Genomic DNA, 6,383 nt, shown 5'->3' with positions numbered 1-6,383 from the left:
TTTTCTGCCAGTAAAAAATCAAATGATAAAATAGGCTAGAGAAAGGAAGCAATTGGGAATGGCTGAAGAGGATTCCCAGCTGTGCTTGCAATCAGTGCAATTCATGACTCACAACATGCTGGCCACATCACTTCCCAGGAGCAACATATTCTCATGAACAAGCAAAACAAGTCGGAGAGAATCTTTCAAGGCTTTTTGGATCATTCATGGCTCAGTTGTGAAATCGCCTGTGAAGCAGCAGGATGGCTTCAAGGGTCAGGGTGATGTGAGGACCGGCCAGCTTTCCTTTTCTTCCTGCTTTTGCAGTTGCCCTCAGCGCTACGGCTGAGGAATTGCATTCTCTCAAGGAGGAGCTGGAGATCCCATCCCATTTGTAATAGTGGTGTGAATCCCACACTATCATAGTAAGGTTCCAGCTAAAAGTCCCAGCTCCCATGAAGCCCTTTTTCTTCCACCAGGCCTTTCTTATCTGTCTGTGACTTACACCATGCCTACACTTTTTCTGTGCAGAGGTTATGGCTACACGCACATGCTGTAGATAACCTCTTTCCCTGAGGGAACTGCAGCCTTTTCAGATTGGCAATGCTCTGAATCTGACTCCCAAGTCAAAATTTTAAAGCGACCCAGGGAATGAATGCTATGAAAATAGCAAACAGGAAAAATCAAAGACACTGAATCTTGTCTTTTCTGACGTTAAAATACATAAGTTTTACAATGTCGAGAGGTTAGAACAGAATACATGCTTGATATTCATATTTTTCCAGGAATAAGAAAAGTAAAATATACTATACGCTAACACACGTAGCAAAACAAAATACTTTCCAAATCATCTAATCAACATCTTTATTTTGGAAAAGTAGTTGGATTTTAGTTTTGTTTTCTAACAAAATTCACTCTCTGATGAAAGAACATATCTCTGATGTCTTTCTAATCACATCTGTTATTAGTTTATCTTAAAAGAAAGAAAATTATGACCATTAATGGAAAGGGAGAGGACTTTAAAAAAAATATTTCAGCTGTTTGGAAATATAATATCCAGGCAAGTTACTGCGTTTCAGTAACATTATGGTAAAGCAGATGGCAAAAAAAAAAAAAAAAGTGTTGATTATATTTTGCAGTGCAACTGAATCACATCCTTTAAACACATACTGCAAAAATATCAAGCCAAGGGGCCATCTAAGTCCAGCCATCTCTGCTTCAGAATGAACTCAATGAGATATGTATAAAAGAGGGGGCAAAGCCATGTGTTGCTCTTAGATTGCAGCAATTAACAAAACCTCTAGTAAGAATGAGGTAAAGCCATTTGAGTTTGCACAGAATCAGTGATGTTAATATTTTCTAACAGCCTGGTCCATGGTAGTCCTGCCCTCTTTGGGGACACTGTTTTTCGGGTTATCGGGGATGTGGTCTCAGATTTCTAACTAGTAAAATCCAAGCGCTGAATTTTATAGTGAAAGTAAGTGTTTGAAACTTGAATGTGTGTCTTCTCTTTTCCTTTAGTGTCTAATATTTAAGGAGGCATAGCATTTCAAATTACTGTGAGATTCAGAGCTTAGCATATCAGTAAACAGACAGGTATAGCTTCTAGTCTGAAAGGAGCCCTAAAAATAGGAATCAAGGGAACACAATAGCACTGCTTTGCCTTTGCAAAGGTCAGTTTCACCACAAATAAGTCACGTCTTTCAAATGTTGATCTTCTCTTGACAGACCCCCTCTATCCCTCCCAGCAAGTAAAAGGCCAGTGCTTGACCACAGTAACAAAAAAATAAGGGTTTTTTTTATGTTGCTGAGAGATGTCATTAAAAAATCCATGTAGTAATGACATATCTATTGCTTCTTCCCTTTGAAATTCGTGCTAGACAAAATTTGTCTGATTTTGTTTAGCCCAGCCAGTAAAGACTCCAGGATTGAGTACCTGAAATAACTCTCACAACAGCATTTATCTCTGCAGTTTGGAAATCTAGGAAATGGCGAATTACAATATTAAATGCTGAGCCACAGCAGAAAGAAGGAATATTGTTTCAATTTTCAGCATGAGGAAGGAGATGTCTCAGTCAAGCAGTATTTATGAGCTGGTAAAAAGCTGTTTATGTCACAATGGTCATATGTTCCTTAAATGTCAAGTTACAATCAATAACCTCTCTGAAATTTGACCCTGTTGGGCACGGTGTAGGAGAATTGGATGCTCTCCAGGCTATCGGCTGAAAGGCAAGAAACAGCAAGCCACTGATGAGAAGCTATCAATAAAACCTTGGTATTGTTTTGAGCTCAATTTCGAGTAATTGCTAGACTTCTGAGATTGAGTCTGACAGACATCAAGAAGGCTAATGTTGGTTGCTGGTAATGAAAAGTTGGTTTCTTGTTCAAAATAACACAATGGGGCCTAACAGAGAAATGGCTTCCTCTTCAAAAAACAAGTTGCTTTATGACCATAGGAATCAGTGAAGCCTGTTTTTCATATGAATTTGTGCCCTGCATCCTTACAGTCTTCTCGTGGTCAAAGCAACTCCTTTCTGCCTTCCTCTTTTCCCTCTGCTTCCTCAGCATCCCTATTTTCCCTCTTGTATCTTGCATAAAGTGACATGTACCTTCTACTCCCCAATTTTTTACTGCAGTGTTCACCAAAGTTATAGGTTGGGGGTGTTTTTCTCTTCTTTTATTTTTCCTTTTTTCTTCTTTTTTTTTCCCCACTTCTCTTACCTAATGACAGAAATTATGCCAGCACAAAATACAGTATCTCAATTCTTTGTCAAATGAATTTTCCATAAAAGTGCCAGCTCTCTTCAGAAAATTGGGTCTTACTGGATGCCCTAAGTTAAAGCAAAGGTTTGAATGGGTACATTTTGTCTCTCTGTTGTGGGTAGGTTAGGAGCGTGCAAATGGGGAATTACATTAGAAAGACCAATAGAGGGTTACTAGTTAACCTGCTCTTACCATAGTGGCTAGAGATAATGTCTCAGAATCCACTTTTTCATGTTATTTATCATGTTCTACAAAATAATTTGTCATAAGGTTCTTCAGCGGTGCATTATTCATGAAATGAATCCTTAGAAAAAGTGCTTTTTTTCATTCTCATACTGTTAGCTAGGAACTTGCCGTAACACAAACTTCTGGCAGAAATAATGTTGAAAGTATAATAGTACCAAAATCACTGAAGTAAATTACAGTCTTCAGGAGGCTTTCACTTCCCACACAGAGCTCTGCATCAGATTTTTAGACGGGTTCTTCTGTACTTTGACCCTACAGTATTTCAGCAGGAGTGCTCAGACTCACTGATGGAGGCAGGCACGTGAAGTGCAGAATAAGGCTCTATTTGGTAGCTCAATCAGGATTTAGTGTTCAGATTGGCTAAAAGAGCAAGTAAATTTAATGAGACAGTCACGAACTGACTATCAAGTAGAAATCTGGTTACATTTTTTGATTTCCTTAAAGTAAGAATTTAAAATTCCACAAAAAGCCTGGTGGGAACAGGCAGTCATGTAAAACTGAAGATGTGTTTGGAATCATTTTTTTTTCATTTTGCCCTCTCCAGGGCTCTGAAAAAAAGATGATAAGGAAAATAAAATTCAAGTCGCTCTTACCCTTGTTTCTCCATTTAGAAGGTTTGTAATAGAAATCATACCAGCTCCGCAATATTCCTTATCCAGACCACTCTCCATGGACTTTAAGGCACAGGCAGAGAAGGATTCTCTGGTAGGGAAGGGGAGCTGGGAGCAGGGCTGGCTTCAAGGTGATGGCAGAGACTGGTCCAGCATTAGTAATGAGTGTCAGCCAGAGCTGGAAAAGCCCCCAGTGATAAGGCAGATCTGAGGTCAATCCAGGAAGCCAAGTCAGTGAGTCGGGATCAGGGAGGAATGTGGCCAGAGATTGGCATGGCTGTGGTGTGCCTCGGGAGCAATATCACAAGCATAAATGCAGCTCCCATGCAAAGGGTGGAAGCTTCATTCCTTGATTTGGCTTCTCACGGCTCTTCTCCAACTGGAGGTGTCACTGGATAGCTAGTGCAGGCCCAGTGGAGGTGGAATGGAGGAAGAGGTTGCACAACCTGCTGGTGTATTCAGGCCCTGATAGGCTCAGCCTCAGAATGCATGTTCTTTGGTTCAACATCTGGAGTGTTAGAAATTGGTCATTTCTTTCTGAATAGAGAATGGGGCTGGATTCCACTTAATGCTGAACCACAGCTTGCCCTCTGTCCTGACTAGACTCCCAGAGAGAGCTACACATATACAAAATCTTATTAATATTATTAATAAAATCTTATTAATCTTATTAATATATACATATTAAGCCTAGGCTTAAGTGTGAATTGTTGCAAAACTCACTGTAAGTATTGCAGAAAATTTTCTTTCTGACTTCAACCAAGATGTGAATTCTTAATGTGGCTTTGTTAGGTTTGTATGCAGGATATCCTTGCACTATTGCAACTGAAGCCACATAACTGCTTCATTGGTTCTGTCGTTGTATTTCCTTCTCTATCTGCTTTGCCAGTTGGAGTTCACCTCTTTTGATGAAGAGAGAGGAGGAGTGGGAGATTCTGCTATTGCTCTTGAGGGGCTTATTTGAATACTTTCATGGTCTTGACATTTGGAGAATCTAGTTCCCATCTTTCTCTTGACATGAACACGGATAGATGTACATAATTGCCTGTGGTTATCACTGTGCTAAAATTCACGGTTACTTTTAAGGTCAACTGGCATATTCTGAAATCACACCTGCTTCAAGTCACTTCCTTCATGATCACGCTGTGCTAAAACATATGAAATGGTACAGCCTGAAGCCCTTTAAACTCTTTTTAATAGCAAGAGTAGCTTGGTCAATGAAAGATTTATGCTGTGAATGTAACCCCAAGTGTCATAGGAAAACAGATTTCCTTTGTAAAAGACTCTTAGTGCCTGTGATTTACGAAGGAGAACTGGGCTGGAAATGGAGCTCTCAGTGCCTCTGTCATAAAAACCCCATCAGCAGCACTCTCGTCTCTGGGTTCAAGTCCCTCTCTGCACCTTGCATACACACTGTACTGTAGCACTATATAAAATGGGGAGAGAATTACCTTAATAGGGGAACTGGAGAGCCTGACACATCGATGAATTGTTAGTTTGAGGTTGGGATATAACACTTTCCAGAGATGGTCAGGATCATCCTTGCTTCTTGGTAAAGGCATTTGACTCTACTGTGATTGTCTGTTTCTGTTCTCTATCAACACAAACAACCACAGTTTGGAACTGAGGAACTAGTCCTGTGAATATTACTCCAAGTTGAATCCCTTTAAGTGAGGCAAGCAGAGAGCAACTTTTTTTTTTTTTAATGCTTATTCAAAAGAAATCCAAATTATCCGAATGACTTGGATCTGAGAAACTAGTTTGAATGTCACATGTTCTCTGTAATAGTAGTATTCCCAATGTAGGTCACTTTGGAAAGTATTCTGATGTATTTATTTATTTATTTTCATGTCCTGCTGGAAACCAAAAGGACAAAAATGAGAAATTAATGGTAAGAAAAATCAGCTACCACTTTTGAGCTCTGGGAATGAGTCATAGAATCATACTGGTTTGGTTTGGAAGAGACTTTAAATATCATCTAGTTTCAATGCTCATTAAAACTTAATCTGAGATTTGGAGATAAAAGTTTCACTCCATCTCCACTTCTCCCCGTCTCCTCCCAAAAATCCCAGGAGTATCCATTCTACTTCAATCTTCCCATTTTTCTAACACTCCCATGAAATGTTGGCCCCTGGGTTAGTAAGATGGCTTCCATGTCTCCTTTCCTATGGAGATAGCAACGTGATGTCAGGGAATACCATGAACTACCCTTTCCTGAGGATGCTCTGACACATTGCGGAATGTTTGTCAGAAATTTGGGGAAAGATTACAGCGTCAAAAAGACCATTTTGTTTAATTCCCCATATTACTGTGCAACTTCCTGCTAAGCCCAGAGATGCTGGAATAATAAAGGACACAGAGATGAGCTCATTTTAATAGAAAAACAACTGCTTGTTATGGGAAGTTTCTTTCCTGTCTTTACTATGTTTTCTAGTATCTCTGAAAGACAGGAAAAAAGGACAAAAAAGGGATCTGAAAAAACAGTTGAACTTTCATTGCTGTTTTCTCCTTTTTGGGGGCCTCTGTTGCTTCAAGAGCAACCTTCACATGTGCAGCTGCCTGTGGTGACCAGACTGAACTACCAACAGTTCCACCAGCAGTCACTCCCTAACAATATATTTCATCAACAAATGCAGAGCTCTGCAACTATGATGATTTTCTTTGATCAACAGTTGTTAATCTCATTACTTTAAAGACTTGCCTTCTTGGGATTGGTGAGTCAGTAATTTGAGTCCACTTTATAATCCAATCTAATAGAAGTCAATTATGAAAAATAAGAAATGA

This window comes from Meleagris gallopavo, chromosome 3, assembly GCF_000146605.3.
Source record: "Meleagris gallopavo isolate NT-WF06-2002-E0010 breed Aviagen turkey brand Nicholas breeding stock chromosome 3, Turkey_5.1, whole genome shotgun sequence".
In the NCBI taxonomy this organism is placed as follows: domain Eukaryota; kingdom Metazoa; phylum Chordata; class Aves; order Galliformes; family Phasianidae; genus Meleagris; species Meleagris gallopavo.
The sequence above is the reverse complement of the archived record's forward strand: the minus strand, read 5'-3'. Positions refer to the sequence as shown.